Source organism: Callospermophilus lateralis, chromosome 1 (genome assembly GCF_048772815.1).
Source record: "Callospermophilus lateralis isolate mCalLat2 chromosome 1, mCalLat2.hap1, whole genome shotgun sequence".
Taxonomy (NCBI): domain Eukaryota; kingdom Metazoa; phylum Chordata; class Mammalia; order Rodentia; family Sciuridae; genus Callospermophilus; species Callospermophilus lateralis.
In genome coordinates this window covers 39,211,272-39,228,476 of record NC_135305.1, presented here as the reverse complement: position 1 = coordinate 39,228,476, position 17,205 = coordinate 39,211,272, and positions in this window count along the sequence as shown.

The window sequence follows — 17,205 nt, the reverse complement described above, 5'->3', positions numbered from 1 at the left end:
GAATAAAATCATGGCATTTGCAGGTAAATGGATGGAGTTAGAGAGTATTATATGCTAAGTGAAGTAAGCCAATCCCCCAAAAAACAAAGTCTGAATGTTTTCTCTACTATGTGGATTCTGATCCATAATGGGGATTTGGGGGTGGGGGTGGAGCATGGGAGGAAGGGAGAAACTTTAGATAGGGCAAAGGGGAAGAAGAGGAAGGGAGGGGTTATAGTGGTAGAAAAGATGGTGGAATGAGATGAACATCATTACTCTAAGTACATGTATGCAGACACAAATGGTGTGACTCTACTTTGTGAACAACCAGAGACATGAAAAATTGTGCTCTATATGTGTACTATGAATTGAAATGCATTCTACTGCCATGTATAACAAATTAGAGAAAATAAATAAATTTTTAAAAACACTTTAAAGTGTACATGTATTTAAGTCACATTAGGTTTATATATAGAGGTATAGAAAGAGTAATATCACATTTGGTACAGAGTTTGGGTTAGAGTTAAAGAATTAAGATTAATATGGGGAAATATAAATATTCATATGAATGTTCATGTGACAATATTATGAAAACATAAATATAGACGATCTGGCACAGGGAACATTAAAGTGTAAGTCCTGCAAATAAATAAATATATATAATAAATGTATATTAAATTAAATAATATATAGTAAATAAATATATATGATAAATAAATATATATGTATACATTACATATAGGGAGACATGAATGAATGCTTTATATGATTATTGTGATACATATGCAAACTTAACAATGAAAATAGAAAACAGAAGTCAAAGGACACTTTAAAATTTATATTCTTGTACATTTATTTAAGTCACATTAGGTTTGGTTGGATGTGAAGGTATGGAAAGGGTAATATTAAATTTTGTAGTGAGCTAGGGTTAGGTTTAGATTATATATATATATATATATATATATATATATATATATATATATATATATACTCATAAGATAGTACTTGTGAAAAAATATATGTGAGAACATGCACAAATATACAGGATCTGAAACAGTGAAAATTAAATTGTGAATTTTATGAATATATGTTTTGTAAATATGGGGATGCATGGATGAATCCTATATATGATATGTTTTGATTTGTGTGCAGATATAACTTTGAAAATTGAAAATGCAAGTCAAAATACATATTAAAATTCATATTTGTGTACATGGATATGAATCACACATTAGATTTAGATGTAGAGGTATAGAGAGGGTAATATAAAATTTTGTACTTAGCTAGGGTTAAGGTTAAAGAATTAAGATAAATGTGGGGAAATATCAATATTTATAAGAATGTGCTTATGAAAATATATGTAAAAAGATATATAAATATACAGGATCAAACACAGGAAAGAGGAAAGTGTGAGTCCTATGAATATATATTTTGTAAATATGGGGATGCATTGATAAATTCTTTATGTGATATATTGTGATATACATTTTAATTTACATTGAAAATTTAAAATAGTCAAAATACAAAAAAAAATGTTAATTATGATAAAAGGAAAACAGTCTTTTTTTTACACTCCAAATATAACTGCTTTTTAGTAGTTTCTTCTTGGTCCAAATATATAACTATTTTATGAAGGGCAAAATTATCATCTGAACAAACTTTAAAACAATCTTAAAATACTGCTGTTACTGTTAAACACCTTAGAATCTCTACTATTTTCCTGTGGATGCTTACCTGTTTGATAAGATAATTGGCCAATAACTTCTTTTATAGCTCTGGTTTTGTTTTTTACTCTCAAACAAATTATACCTTATTCTGAAAATGGGTTAACTGAATAACCATAAAACCTGTTAAGGGTGATATTACTAGCACAGAAGGACCACCAGGCTCCAAAGGCTATTTTGTTGTTCATAAACAAGATGATTATTCTATCTTGGTATTCTGAATTCAGGACATTATAATTTAATTGCAAAAAATCAATCCTAGAATTATCAATAAAATAAACATTTTAACTTTCTTAGGAAGCTAAATATGTTATAACTCTAGATCTTCTGCCAAATTACTTGGAAGCCAAACATAAACATAAGGAAGGTGTCTTACATCTTTAGGAATGGCTAGCAAAGGGAAATAGAACAACAAAAATGAAGGTCATTACCCATCCCCATCCCCCATTTAGGGAAATTACAAAATGGCACAGGAAGTTTTCTTTGTTGAAGTGAATTTCTAGGAATCATACTCTGCAATAATATATTGTTGGTTTCTCAACTATCAGCTTTTAACAGTTTTAATGCCAACAATTAAAATGCCCAAAAGGGGCTAAAAATTCATTAAAGGGAATTTTCAGAATTGGTTGAGAAGCAGAGGTGCTGAGAGCCATTAGCCAAGTAGGTATGACAATTTCCTTGCCAGCGTACCCCATGTTGCTTAGTGGAAGGACTCGTGGAAATAGGACTTGCCTTAGACATTTTGCAGTGACATTGCATGTAAGGTGACCTTGCTCAAGGACCAGCGCGGATCCGGGTTTAGGGCGGATCAGGGTTTAGAGCTCTCCTTGGGTTTAGGGAGGTTCCAGGTTTAAGGTGTACCCTGCTGGGAATAGGGCATATCCTGCTGCCTCAGGGGTGCCCGCTCCTGTAGTTCCCATTGAGTTCTCACGGATTCAGAGAGTATTTGGGCAGAGAACGTGGATTTTCCCCAGAACGTGTTTGTAGAGGGCCGGTGTGAGTTCGGGAATAAAGAATTGCTGTTTGAATCTACAAAGCTGTGAGTGGCTTGTGATTTTGTGCCCAGTCAGACTGTGGCACAGAGGGATAGAATTTCAACTGAACCAATGAAGAGGGGCCATGAACCTATGCAGACTCCTCTCCTGCGATAGCTCACACACCGCAAGAAGCAAAAGCAGCCTCTTATTTTTTAAGAAGCATCATATATTAAGTTTTTAAAAAATGAGTGAATCACTTTGGTACATCTTTTCACAAAAACTATAGCTCTTTGTCCCACAATTATTTGGAACTAAAAGAAAAATACATAGCCTTAGACTTCAGCAATTTTCAAAATGCTAAGATGAAGATTCTTACATATACATAGTTCTACACTTTAGTAATTTTCAATAATAATAAGTAAAAGATTTGTATATACTTCATTAAAATTTTTGTGTTTCTTGTCTATTCACAGTGCAGCAAAGGAAATAGATATTGAGTGAAACAAGTAATAATGCCATATAAAACTCATGTGCCAACAGACACTCAAAGGAGATCTTCTTGGGCTCCAATGATTTTCATAGATTCTAGTTTCTCTATAGATGAAAGGTGACATTGATATCAATAGGCATGGGTGCTTCTTTACAGTTTTATATACAGGTATGGCCACAGAGTCTTAAGAATCTGATGAACAGTATGGACAACCGCCCTTTAAAAGCTTTTTAGTTCCCCTAATAAAATTATAATTTTGGAGGTTTCATAGATTCTGATGTTGATTCCTGAATTGTGAATCACTGATGAAGACCTCTGTCCTTAGGAATGGAAATACACACACACACACACACACACACACACACACACAGACACACACACACATCTCAAATGGAGAGGTCATAACAAATAACTTTTAATACAACCAATATTTTAGCACGTTGGAGATGGTAATAAAAAAATCCTTGATCATCTACTTATGGGACTTATCCTTTTCAAAATTACCAATAATGAAGTTCAGTGAAGATTTGAGCCAAAATCAATGAGGGATTAACTCAAACTCCTTTGGTTGAAGTATTTGTGTGATTATTTTCAAGGATAATTTTAATTTCACTTAAGTTTGTGAGACTCTACGTTAGTGTTAGTTGAATGAGATGTGCTTACAGCATTTCTTTGGTTATTTAAAAATGTCTTTTCTTTAAAAAGGAATCACTTGTGAATGGTTTCTGTGGAATTCCTTCTCAAGCCAGTTTTTCCACAGGAAATCATCCAGATACATCACGCCCACTATTTGTTGGAAAAAAGCAGGTTTCTTGTGTCATATAATGTGGGTTCAGGTTCTGGTGTCATATAAAGTTCTGTGTTCAACAAGCAGCATGACAACTGATTTATCCTTCCCCCAGTTAAAGTGAAATTCTGATCCCCCCGATCTTTAAATAACACATTACTGATCTGTATTGTTATGCTTATGATATTTATTAACTTTTCAAAAATACATAATATGTTGTCATTTCTCCCATTCTAATATTCACTTTCATATCTGATTTTGTATGCATTGATTTATATTCTCTTTTACTTTTATTTATTTATGTGGTGCTAAGGATTGAACCCAGAGCCTTGTGCATGTGAGGCAAGCACTCTACCAATTGAGCTATTTCCCCAGCCCTATTTTCTCTCTTTTTAAAAATTATTATTTTTTTACTTATATATGACAGAAAAATGAATTACAATTCATATTACACATATAGAGCACAATTTTTTATATCTCTGGTTGTAAACAAAGTATATTTACACCAATTTGTGTCTTTATACCTGTAATTTGGATAATGATGCTCATCACATTCCACCATCATTTCTAATCCCATGCTTCCTCCCTTCCCCTTTTACCTCTCTGCCCTATCTAGGGTTCATCTTTTCCTCCCATGCTCCCCCTCCCTACCCTACTATGAATCAGCCTCCTTATATCAAAGAAAACATTCAGCATTTGGTTTTTGGGGATTGGCTAACTTCACTTAGCATTATCTTCTTTAACTCTATCCATTTACCTGCAAATGCCATGATTTTACTTAAAAGGCAGGTTCAGGTAACTATTGATCTAGTTTAACTAACATGTTATTGTTGTCACATAAAAGGAAGAATGTTTATTGTGTCTCTTTATTTATAAATAGTCTCATTTTCCTTATTTTCTGTATGTTTTATTTGAAACAAAATCTTATGTAATACTTTAAAACACGAATAAGAAAATATATGAACTATCTTACTGCTTAAACTCTTTTCAATGACAATCATTTAGATATACATATTTTTGTAATTAATAATTTTATTGTTTCTTCCTCTGTAACTCATACAAGAATATTTTAACTTTATCATTTTCAAATGAGTCATAACATAGTTTTCTAAATCTGTGATGTAATAAAGATGGGATTACCAGTTTTTAAGTCTAAATGTAAGTTGAATGACATATTTATAAAGGTAAAGTACTGCACTATGGTTTTCATTTCCACTTATAATCTTCATCTTGTTAAAGAGGCAGTTTGTATATACAGAATGACACCTATTTACATGGGAGTGGGTTTAGTTCCTGCTGTGTCTGCTTAAACATTGACTCAACATACTATAGGTAAATGCAGGTTTTGTTCTATGTAAATAAGTGAGATGATGGGTCTTTTTACTAATCCACATTTACATGTATAATCTGGATTTTTGCTGCCAACAGTGAATCTAGTTAATAGCCATGGTCCTTTATGAAAATATACATTGAAACATTTAAAATATCATATAAACATAGGGAAACATTACCATGGGTGAATTAACTATTTGTTGTACTTTGACATAATGAGGCAAACAAATTACCATTGTTTAAATCCATTACTGAATTTATTAGCTCAATTCACTGATACACTGGAATAATCTTTGGTTGTGAAACAGATCTGTTCACAAGCTATGTGGTTGCACTGAGCCACACTGCCCTGTCCATGTCCACCAGAAGTTATTAACTTTGAGTCAAGAAGGAATTCAGGGATATAGATTTTAGTAAAACAAAATACAACTCTCAAGGCCGAGATGGATTTATTGGAAAGCTAATGAAGTACAAGGATTGAGTCCTCCAGCTACCACTGTCCATATGCTTCCTAGTCCTTGCAAGAGGCTCTAAAAGTGCCTGTGATCATATGCTTTTGTAACATTTGCAAACGTGTTTTGTGTGAATCCATTAAGGCAGCACCCTCTTTGCTACCTTTATACTTTGCCCACGGTAAGTATAATATGGAGACTGGACCAAATGTAGGCATTTTCCAGATTTTAAATTAGGCTAACAGGAAGTCAAGTAGGGGGATACACTGAGGTTGTGTCTAACGTGATGTATTTATGTCATTTTCAGTTTCTCCCCTAGGCAGTTTTGTCATCGGGACCATCTTTGTGTAGAACTGGCTTTCTATCATCTGCCAGTCAGGTAGGTTCCATGTCACAGACCGTCGGCACCTGAGCCAGGGGCTTAACACTCTAAATATGTCCAGCTGCACCATTCGTTAGAAGTCTATGTGTAATGGAAGGAAAACAAAAATCTCAAAAAATACATACCCAAAAGCCAGTCTCTGGAAATTTGTCCAAATCTTACTGTTTTTAAATGAAGGAATAGACTTAAAATTGATATGATAGCACTAGTGATCAGTCGAAAAACTGAATTTTTTTCTAAATTATTATTAACCATAAAATTCTATCAAACATATTACAAGATAAAGTTATTTTCATAAAAAATGTTATCATAATATTGTCATCATGTGAAAGTATACTCAAACAGTGTGCAGTCAAAAAGTGTAGAAAAAAAATATTATAGAAGTATGTGAAGAAATTATTAGCAAAAATGTACATTTTGTTTGTATGTGGCATGGCATTTATTAGATTTTCAAAAATACAATATCTTGTGATTTTTATCATTCTGATATTCACTTTTGTGTTTGATTTTGTATGCAATATTTTATATATATTTTTATAAGGAAGATTCAGAGAATGTAAACTTTAGGCTTATAAAACCTGGTTTTGCCCCTAATTTGAGAATTTTACAAAGAAGAATGCTGCTTCAGGGAAGAGGAAAAGGATAATTTTAATTTCACATAAGTTTGTGAGACTCTAAGTTAGTGTTAGTTGAATGACCTTTTCGTTATGGCCTTCTAACTTGATGCCTGAGGGTGTCACCATAATCAGCCTTTATGGAATAGATTTCTTGTCCTTTATTTAAATCCCTAATCACCAAACAAACAAAATCAATACATCATCTTTATGTGGTCGGACTATTGGTGACTTTTTAAATATTTCTTAATTTTTTACACTGAAAACCATTGCTTTTATTTTTTAAAAAATTAAAGTTATTACTTTAAATACCTTGCTTAAAACACAGGGAGGGTGAAAATTATCTTAGTTCCCATTGACACAGTTCGAATTGATTTTAAATTTATATTATTATTTCCTACACGTCAGTCCCTAGAATTTTCTAAGTAATTAATTCATTATGATTTTAGTTTTAAAATTCCTGACGAAACTAGAAGAAGTCAAGCATAAGTCATATTATGCATACTAAAGATTCAAACTTACAGGATACGCTTTTTTTGAGGGAAGCACAGCCTGCTCCTTGTATTGAGTGTTCTTTGAAGAGACATTTAATTAATTACCTCTGGAACCTTCCTCTCCTCATTTCTTTGTTTGGTCTTTCCTTAGCCCTGTGGATCTTCTGTGGAAATCAGTGAGGGGTAATTGGGATTAAATGCTGCAGACCTCACATTGCTGAAAGTCTCTGCAAAGACATCCTTCCCAAGGAAGAGTCATCTCCTGACTCCACCTCCTTAGTCTTCTCTCTCTACACACATGATAGTATTTTCTCACAGGGAGGTAGTCCTTATGCGCTTGTAGGAAGAACACTTTCTTCTTGTAAGTGTTGGTGAGTGACCCCTTTGAAGAACTCTGTTCTTTGTAAGATTGCATTAGAGCCAAGGAGGCTGTGGAGGCCTAACTTGCCTGGATTTCACATCTTCAGGAAGACGATTTTGCTATAGGAAGAGGAACTTGCTTTCCCAGGGGAAATGCTAGAAAGAGGGAAAATGTGCAGGGTTGAGATTTTGAGGAAATTAAAAGGAGTTAGAAACTGGAAAGAGGATTCAAAATGACTACAAAGAATTTTTTGATTATTTCTTATAAAATGTACAACACAGGCTCCTTCTTTTGCTGCTAAGTGAGAATGTTAAAAGTCTTTGGCTTGCTCTACAGGTTTGATGCCCCTCATTTCTCTGGGGGGTTTAAACAAAACTGAGATCTGAGATCCGGTAATCAAAGAGATTCAGGACCAGAGCAGAGTGGGAGAGGTGACTTTGTGTTTTATGTAATAGCAGTCTGGTAAATAAATGAGTGAAAATTAAAAGCTACATGGAATATTTAATAAAGCTGCAAGGAAATGTATGGAGTCCTTGGTAGGTTACAAAAATGGATGTTTCCTTATAGAATGCATATAGAATTTACGGCCCAAAATTCAAGAGTTGGAGGCTCTTTAAATTTTCTTGTGGTGTATCTATTTTTTCTCTTTACATTTTTTTAAAAATATAATCTAAACTTAAAGAATACATTATTTTATAAGATATTCTAAAATAAGTTAACATTTACTATGAAAGTTCATTACTTAAACCAGCTTTTAAGTTGATGACGTTATAAATAACATTTTCAAGATGTCAATTTTTATCAATCATTAGATTTCATCTCTTATACTACTTGTGGTCTATCTTTGACAACTAGTTTTAATTTTCCAAGTACCTGTTTTCTCGTATGTAAAATAAAGGCATTAATTCAGATAACTTCCCACAATGAACTTTTTTTTTCTTCTTCTTCTTCTTTTTTTTTTTTTTGTGGTGCTGGGGATTGAACCCAGGGCCTTGTGCATTCGAGGCAAGCACTCTACAAACTGAGCTATATCCCTAGCCCCAAGGATGAACTTCTTTTGTTGATCATTTTTAAAAACCCATGTGAAAGTGTATTATTAGAAAAATTGTAACCCTTTCATCTCCAGGCACTCTAATCTAGGCTTATAAAATGTGGTACTTATTTATACTATAATTACTATAGCACTAATGCCCACTAGTCTAACTAATAGAAATCAGCCCTAAGCATGCTCCCAGCATTTTCAGTTTTCCAGGCTGTTACCTAAAACAAAGCCCACAGATATTCCTGTCCTATGGATACCAAGGAAGATGCCCTCTTGCGCCTTGGTATATAGGTAAGGCATGTGTACTCACATTGCCCCAGCTCAATGAAGAACAGACTGTGACTTTTTAAAAACCTAGAATTTATTGAGATTTTTGAGTTAAAACAGAAGCATAACATAGAAGGTGAATTGAAGCTTGCCCTGGTCCTTCTATGACAGGTTTTCCACTTGTGACAAACTAGTTCATCCACCACTGGATGCTGCAGGCATCTGCTCACCTCATGGTCTGACCCCAGGTGCCTCTACCTCTCCAAGGAGGAAGCAAATGCTCACTTCTTAAGACTAAAGATCATTTTCCATCTCAATACTAAGACTGTCTTAGTATTTGGGAAAACATTTAGCTAAGTCCGACTTACATGAACATACTTACATATACAAATCACGCAGCACAAGCAGCCCAGTCCAAATTGCATGCAGTTTCAGGTTTAGTCCAACTGCTGCTTAACATTTTTACTCCAGTCTGGGCTGGGGAGAAGATCCCTATTAGATTTTGAGAAAAATTCACAGTAAGGATATCTCCTTGAGAAAAAAAATGATTGGTATAATGGTTTGGATGTAAGATGTCCTCCAAAAGCTCATCTCTGAAACAATGCAAGAAGGTTTAGAGTTAACATGATTAGGGTATGAGAGCCTTAACCCAATCTATGAATTAGTCCTTCTGATAAGAATTAACTGATGGGCTGGGAATGTGGCTCAAGAGGTAGCGTGCTTGCCTGGCATGCATGCCGACCTGGTTCGATCCTCAGCACCACATACAAACAAAGATGTTGTGTCTGCCAAAAACTGAAAAATAAATATTAAAAAAATTTCTCTCTCTCTCTCTCTCTCTCTCTCTGTTTTAAAAAAAAGAATTAACTGAGGGGCTGGGGATGTAGCTCAGTGGTAGAGCGTTTGCCTCGCACACATAAGGCACTGGGTTCAATCCTCAGCACAATATAAAAATAAATAAATAAATATTCTATCCATCTACAACTTAAAAAAATATATTAAAAAGAAAAGAATTAACTGAATGGTTACTGAAGGCAGGTAGAGTGTGGCTGAAGGAGGTAGGTTCCTAGGTATGTACCTGTTCTGTCTGTGTGCTACAGAGCCCTGACTTTCTGCCTCTGGTAATGTCTTAAGCTGTTTCCCTCCATGCACTCTTCTACCATGATGTTCAACCTCACCTCAAACCCTGAGGAATGGAGCCAGCCTTCCATGGACTGACACCTCTGAAACCCTGAGCCTTCAAATAAAATTCTTCTCCTTAAAATTGTTCTTGTTGGCTCTTTTGGACCTAGCAGTGAAAAAAAAAAAGCTGACTAAAATACACAATCTATCCTTGGACTTGATTGGATACTTGTTACATGGTTTGAAGTGTCTGCTTTGGGCTATTTCACAGCAATATAATTCCACAGGAACACGATGTAACAAGTCCTAATGCAAGGTCCTATCACAGAGGGCATGCTGTACCGCCCCAGGATACAAAAGAAGCACTGCCTAAAACACAGAACGCTGCCTCCATTCCAAGACGCCAGAATGGGTCATAATTTCCTCAAAGGGAAATTTTTCTACTTAAAAAAATATCAAGTGCTATCATCATATATTGTATAATAGCTAGCTGCTATCATTTAAAAAGAGATAAAATGCATTAGACATATATAATAATATTATTTAACTTAATATGTGACTTAGAATTTATCTACTTTTTCTTTACAAGCTATTTAATCACACCATTAACATGTATTTAAAAGTTCTTTTGGTATTTGGGACTTATGCAGTAAGTAATGTATACTGAAATTTGTTTCTAACTATTCTATTAGTTTAATTAGCATGCATGACCACTTAAATATGCTAGGCTAAAATTCAAGTGAAATGTTTTAAGTATAAAATAATACTTCTGATGTATAATTTCCTACTTTGCTAATACTTAGAAATTTCACTTCCAAATATAGTGGCCAATGGCTTTGTAGTGTTTTCTGCTTGAAATAAACTCTTACGCTGTTAAACACAAAATAATCAAGTTATAAGAGTAATTCAGAATCAAAGCAAAAACATTAAATTACAAAAGCTTTCATAGCTCTTGTAAACCTAAATAAGGACAAATAAAATATTTTCTTTCTTTTTCTTTTGGAAGTACTGGGGATTGAACCCATAGGTGCTCTGCTACTAAACTATATCCCCAGCTCCTTTTAAACATTCTGAAAGATTTTGAAACAGGATTTTACTGTGTTGCCCAGGTTGGTCTCAAATTTGTGATCCTCCTGCTTCAGCCTCCCAAGTTGTCAAGGTTATAAGTGTGTGCCACCATACCTGGTAAATATTTTTTATATTCATTGATTATAATGGGTATGACTGTAACTTATGACTCAATCCAGGATATTTTTGAGTGAGAACTGGAGAGTTTTTAGTGTGGGCATCCCTCTGTATCCATGGGAGATTGGTTCCAGGAACTCTACAAATGTCACAAGGGATGTTCAAGTTCCTTATATAAAATAGGATAATAATATTTGCATATAACCTACTCACATCTTTTTGTATACTTTAAATCATCTCTAAATAATTTATAACACTTAATACAAATGCTATATAGCTAGTATACTGCATTGCTTATGGAGTGACTACCCCCAAAGACTCTGTATATGTTCAGTAAAGATGCAATTTCTTTATAGAAAGTTTGTTGCACCTGAGGATGTGAAAATTATGGATGTGGAAGACTGACTGTAATTTCATCAGGATGACAGAGCCATCTGGGTCAAAATAGAATGCCACTCTAAAATCTGTGATTTGGAATGATAAAAAGAAATATTAACACAAAATATTATCAGCCATGAAACATCTACTTCTCTTATCAAGACTTGCATTAGGATGATGCAGAGAGTATGGCGGCTCGGCTCTCTGCCCCATGTTCTTTCTGCCCCCAGCACCACCCTCCTTTCCACTCACTGTTCACATAAACTTTTTTTTCATGGAGTGTAGAGGTGCAAAGTTACCCTTCTGTCCACAGAAGACTGGTCTGTCTTCTGAATCAGAATTTACTAAATTCTCTCACCAACTTGTGTAAACGCTGAAAAATTCTCAATCTACTTAAGCCTTGTGTCTCAGAATTTTTTTTTTTTTGAGTCAATGAACACAGAGTAGATTGCATACTAAAAATCTAAGTAGGCAAAAGGGAAAATGTTGAAATAAAAAGAAAACAGAACAATATTTCCAATGCAAAGCTTTTCCATCCAGAGTGCATTCTGCCAGTTCTTCACCTGCCATTCTCTTGCCCACTAGTAACCCTGCACTCCTACAGAACTAAGCCCCAACAGCTTTCTTACCCCTCAATCTCTTCCCTTCTTCATGCCTTTGCCTGAGTGGACTCCTCTACATGTGGACCCTTCACCATGAATCTGCCCAGCCAAATTCTCAGAGAACAGGGTAACTTTCACAGCCACACAAGCAGAATCTGACATTTGTTCCTTTGGGTTCTCACAGTGTTTATTACACTGGTTTAAAAGTCATCTACCTCTCTCTAATTAGGCCCCAACTTTGTTTTACATTTTCTAATCTCAGTTTTCTTTTGGTCTGGTTCCTTTCCCTCCAAAAATTATGATATTCGTTTGTTTCATTACTACAAAAGAAATACATGTGCATTCTAACACTGAGGACTTCCACAAAATTAAAATGCTGTTACCCAGAATAAACCCCTTAAGATATCAACTATATCCATTATCATAATTTGGTAAGTATTTCTAAATATTTCTAAATTAATATTTTAAATGACAAACATAAACATTCTCATTTACAACTGACACATACATGTATGTATGCACATATTCATATTTTATATATATATATATGCATATATATATATATATATATATATATATATATATATATATATGTAAAGCTTTCTTTTCCATTTGATATATGATGAACGTCTCTACAAATCAATATGTGTTAGATCCAACTCATTCTACAGCAGACTATCTCACAATGTGGCTTTTCTAGAATGTTTTCAAATCTTATGAAACTACACATTACTTGGCACAAAGAAAGTTTTCAGTAATTTTAGTTAGCAAATGTTTACCCTTAAAATGTGTCTACAATTTCTTTCCTTCTGTGCCACTCAATTTTATTGGAGAAGTTTATAAATATGTTCACATACTAATGTAAGAAAGAGTCATATGAGCTCTCCTGGTGGAATAAGATGAAAAACAGCTCTATCAGCTCTGACTCTAAATTATAGTTGACTCTTACTGTATTTTGACATTTTTAAAAACAGAAAATCATTCTTTGACTTTCTTTTCATTGAGAATTGGGGGTCTGTGTCCCTTGTCTTGAGTCTGGGTGGGTTTATGATCAATTTCACCAGTTAATACAATGAAAATAAAGCTGTGAACTTTTAGAGACGATCCTTCAGCCTCAGCCTGGTTCTCTTGGGATACCAGCTCTGGGGTAAGCCAACCCTTCATATAAAAACTGCCAACTTTGAGTATACCATGTTCAAACACAAAATTGTACAAAATTTTATATGTTGAGAGATTTAGTATGATGTTAAAAAATGCTAAAAAGTAGGTAAGAAGGTTAATTAAATCAGGGTATGCTAATAAATGGTTGCCTCTATTGGGACTATGAGACATATTTTTTCAATTATTTTTGTTTTATTGGACTTTCCTAAACATTTCTTTGTATTATTATTTCATTTAAAAAGTGATGAGATGGGACTGGGGTGTGGCTCAGCAGTAGAGTACTTGCCCAGCATGTGTCAAGCACTGGGTTCAATTCTCAGAACCACATAAAAATAAATAAATAAAATAAAGTTATTGTGTCCAACTACAAAAAAAAGTGATGAGATGGACATCATTACTCTAATTACATGCATGAAGACACAAATGGTGTGACTCTACTTTGTGAACAACCAGAGACATGAAAAATTGTGCTCTATGTGGTACTATGAATTGAAAGGCATTATGCTGTTATATATAACAAATTAGAGTAAATAAATAAATTGAAATAAGTTTAAAGAATAAAAAGTAAGGTAATAAATGAAGAAAAATATATTATTTTGGATAACTTAAATTTTAATGTTATATTGTTATTTTAAGATATTTTCCTTTGCTTTTCTTTAAATATGTTTACTTATTAGGTTAAAAGACTGCAAAATTTACATGCCTGGGGATAGATTAAATAAGCTTCTTATTTATACCTGAAAATGAGAAGAGATTAAAATTATTGAAGCACTAGAATATTTGAGGGGCCATTGGCTAAATGAAATATTTTTAAATGAATGAGAAATTATTGATTGGCGATATAATTAACATAGGTTCTTCTTTACCAGTACTCAGGCCCACTGATGGTCTGTCCTGATGCCAGAAACTTTGTTTGAATTTGAGATAGAATATTCACAAGGTTTCATACATTTATAGCAGAAAGTTGTAATTCACAAGTTTCTAGACAAAGACAAGAGCTGCAGTGCCCATTCAGAGTCATGGAGAAACAGTCTGGAAGCATATGTGTAGTATTCTGATGGGGTTGCCTGAATTGAGATTACCTTCGAAACATTGGTATATGGAAATTTGATCAGTTTTGACTAAAAAGCTGCTGTACTTTGAGGGAAAACCACTGAACGAAAAGACTTTACACCCAAATTGAAGAAAATGGTAGTCAGTGAGATCAGACTGAATACAGCAAACTTCAAAGCCCAGAGTCACCTGCAATGGAAGCCAGTCCCCTGACTTGACAAATTTTATATTTGTCAGAGCTTAGTAAAGATGTAGATAAGTTTACCTTTTCACTGAAAGATGCAACGGACTTTCTTGACAGAGCACAGGATGTAAACAATACACAGACACAAATTTACTAGTATTTTTATTAGTTTAGTTCCAAATGCATAAATAAACGTTGGGAACTTCACATTTGGCAGGCATTTGTTTCTCATTTTTTATAACCATTGTCATATTATATATTGTTTTGTTTGCACTTTCCAAAATTTTCACAGTGAAAATATTATCATTATTGGCTTCTAACTTTAATTTATGATATGGAAAAATCTGAATCTGAGAATCTTTTAAAACTTCTTTTTCTTTCTGTTATCTTTATTGTTTAATTTTTTATATTTATAGGTTTGATTCACTTTATTTTGTGCAAAAACTAAATTAGAAATCCAGCATTTATTTTCTTTTCTTAAAAATTTAGATAGTTATTTTATCAGAGTAAAAGAGAGAATTTATTTTTCCAATTATTTGAAAAGCTTTCCTTACTTCCCCAAATCGCCTGAATATCTATGATTATTTCCACCTTGTTTTTGAAATGATTATCTCTTCATTATACATTTTAAAAACACATGAAGACAGTCTCCATTACCTTGAATAAATTTCTTCATATTTTTAGTGTATGCAACTGTTCAACAGTGCCAAAATGTGCCTTCCACAATCCCAGCAAATGGATTTTTAAGATTTAATGAACTAGCACAAATTTTGTAGATTAGTTTAAGGGAATGATTGTTAAAAGCATGATTTGTATACACATAAAAATAATATGTTTTCAAGAAAGAATATTTTATACAAATGTAACATTCTCCTTTTTTTTTTTTGTAAAAACCAAAATCTCAACAGCCACACAAGCATGTATAAGAATATGTGAGTTTGCTGCCACCTAGGGTAAGAATAGAATATTACAACTTTAATTGGTTTCCTACAATTCATCAATATTTATTTTCAATATTAAGCATTGAGTTAGGTGTGGGGCATATAGTAAAGCTGTGAGATAAACAAATAAAATTCCAGAAACCGTGGTATAGAAACAAAGGTACCTGAGACAAGAGTAGATTTGCATGATGCATAAGTGTGAAGAGTAAGGTTGAAGGCTAAAAAATTAGACACATCTCTGTGAATGGCACAATGTGCAGATTATGGGTGGCATACTATAAGTTACGTCTTAGCCATATTGGGTGCATTTGTTGACTGTGTGGAGGTTGAAACTCAGAGAAATTTGAAGAAACATGTTTATGTGTAAGAATAATAGATCAACATGAGAGTGCATGGGGGAATTTAAACACATGAGATCAATGGACCAAGAAAAGGAGTTAACAGCACTATTTTTTAAGAATCAAAAGAGGAAGGAACTTTCATAAACTAGTTTAGGTAAGGGAAAATTAGAAGAAGCTAAGGAAATTGAGTTGAACTTGTTAATTATTATATCTGTGTCACAGATCTTTTTTTAAAAGTCTATTAAAAACATGTGGTTTCTTATTTCAGAGCAAACAAGCAAATAAATGCTTTTTTAATCACATGGCAACATCAAGATAGCAAAAAGGTTTGTAGTACTTTTACTTGTCCTTGCCCCCACCCAGCCACCCTGGTTCAGGGCAGTCTTGAATGTGACAGCCTATATTTCTAGTAGGAGGCCCTGGTCCTTGGTTCTGGAAATAGCAGAGCAGAACTTAGTTTCCATGGATAATATTAATATTGTGTTTGCATTGTTGATATATCCTGGAGCTTCTTGATAGACAGACACAAGGTTTGTTTCCTTCATTTCACATTGTTCAGAACTCTCTTAAGGCAGAAAAATTGCTTAAAAATGTATTCCTTAAAAACATTATAAATCAAATGAACACCATGATGTTATCTGGAGCAAGAGATTTCAGTTGATGCAAATAACAGACACTCTGAAAGCCTGGGAGGAAAGCTGTGAAAGCAGTTTCTTTTGAAAATTAGGTCATTGAAAAGAATCAGTATATGCTGGGGTGTTTAGAAAGCCACATATATTCTCAGGGAAGAAGAATGCCCGGAAAAGACCTTAGAAGACCCCAAGCTTTCATCTCTAGCTCTCAGTTCAAACACAAAGTAAAGGATAAAGGAGAGTTGTGAAGCCTGGTTAAGCAGAGATGATTGCCCCAATGTGCAATTAATGAAAAGACTAGGATATTTCACCTTTTTTTTTTTTGTCCTCTCTGTTCTTCCCCTTACTCCCTTTCTTCCTTCTTTTCTTCCTTTAGGCTTCTATGGAAATCTCTTTTAAAACACTGAGGCTATGTAGACAAGGGACAAAATTTATACCCCAAAGTAATGCCCTCAAATACCTATACCCCCACCTACTTAGTTAATCCCTATCAGCATATTAATGTATTGATTAAATTAAAGCTCTTATAATCATTTCACCTCTGGAATTTTTTTCAGTAGTACTAGATGGACAGCATGTCTTTATTTTATTTGTTTATTTTTATATGGTGTGGAACATTGAAACCAGTGCCTCCACATGCAAGGCAAGCATTCTACCATTGAGCCACAGCCCCAGCTTGATCTCTGGAATTTTTTTTGCAGTGTC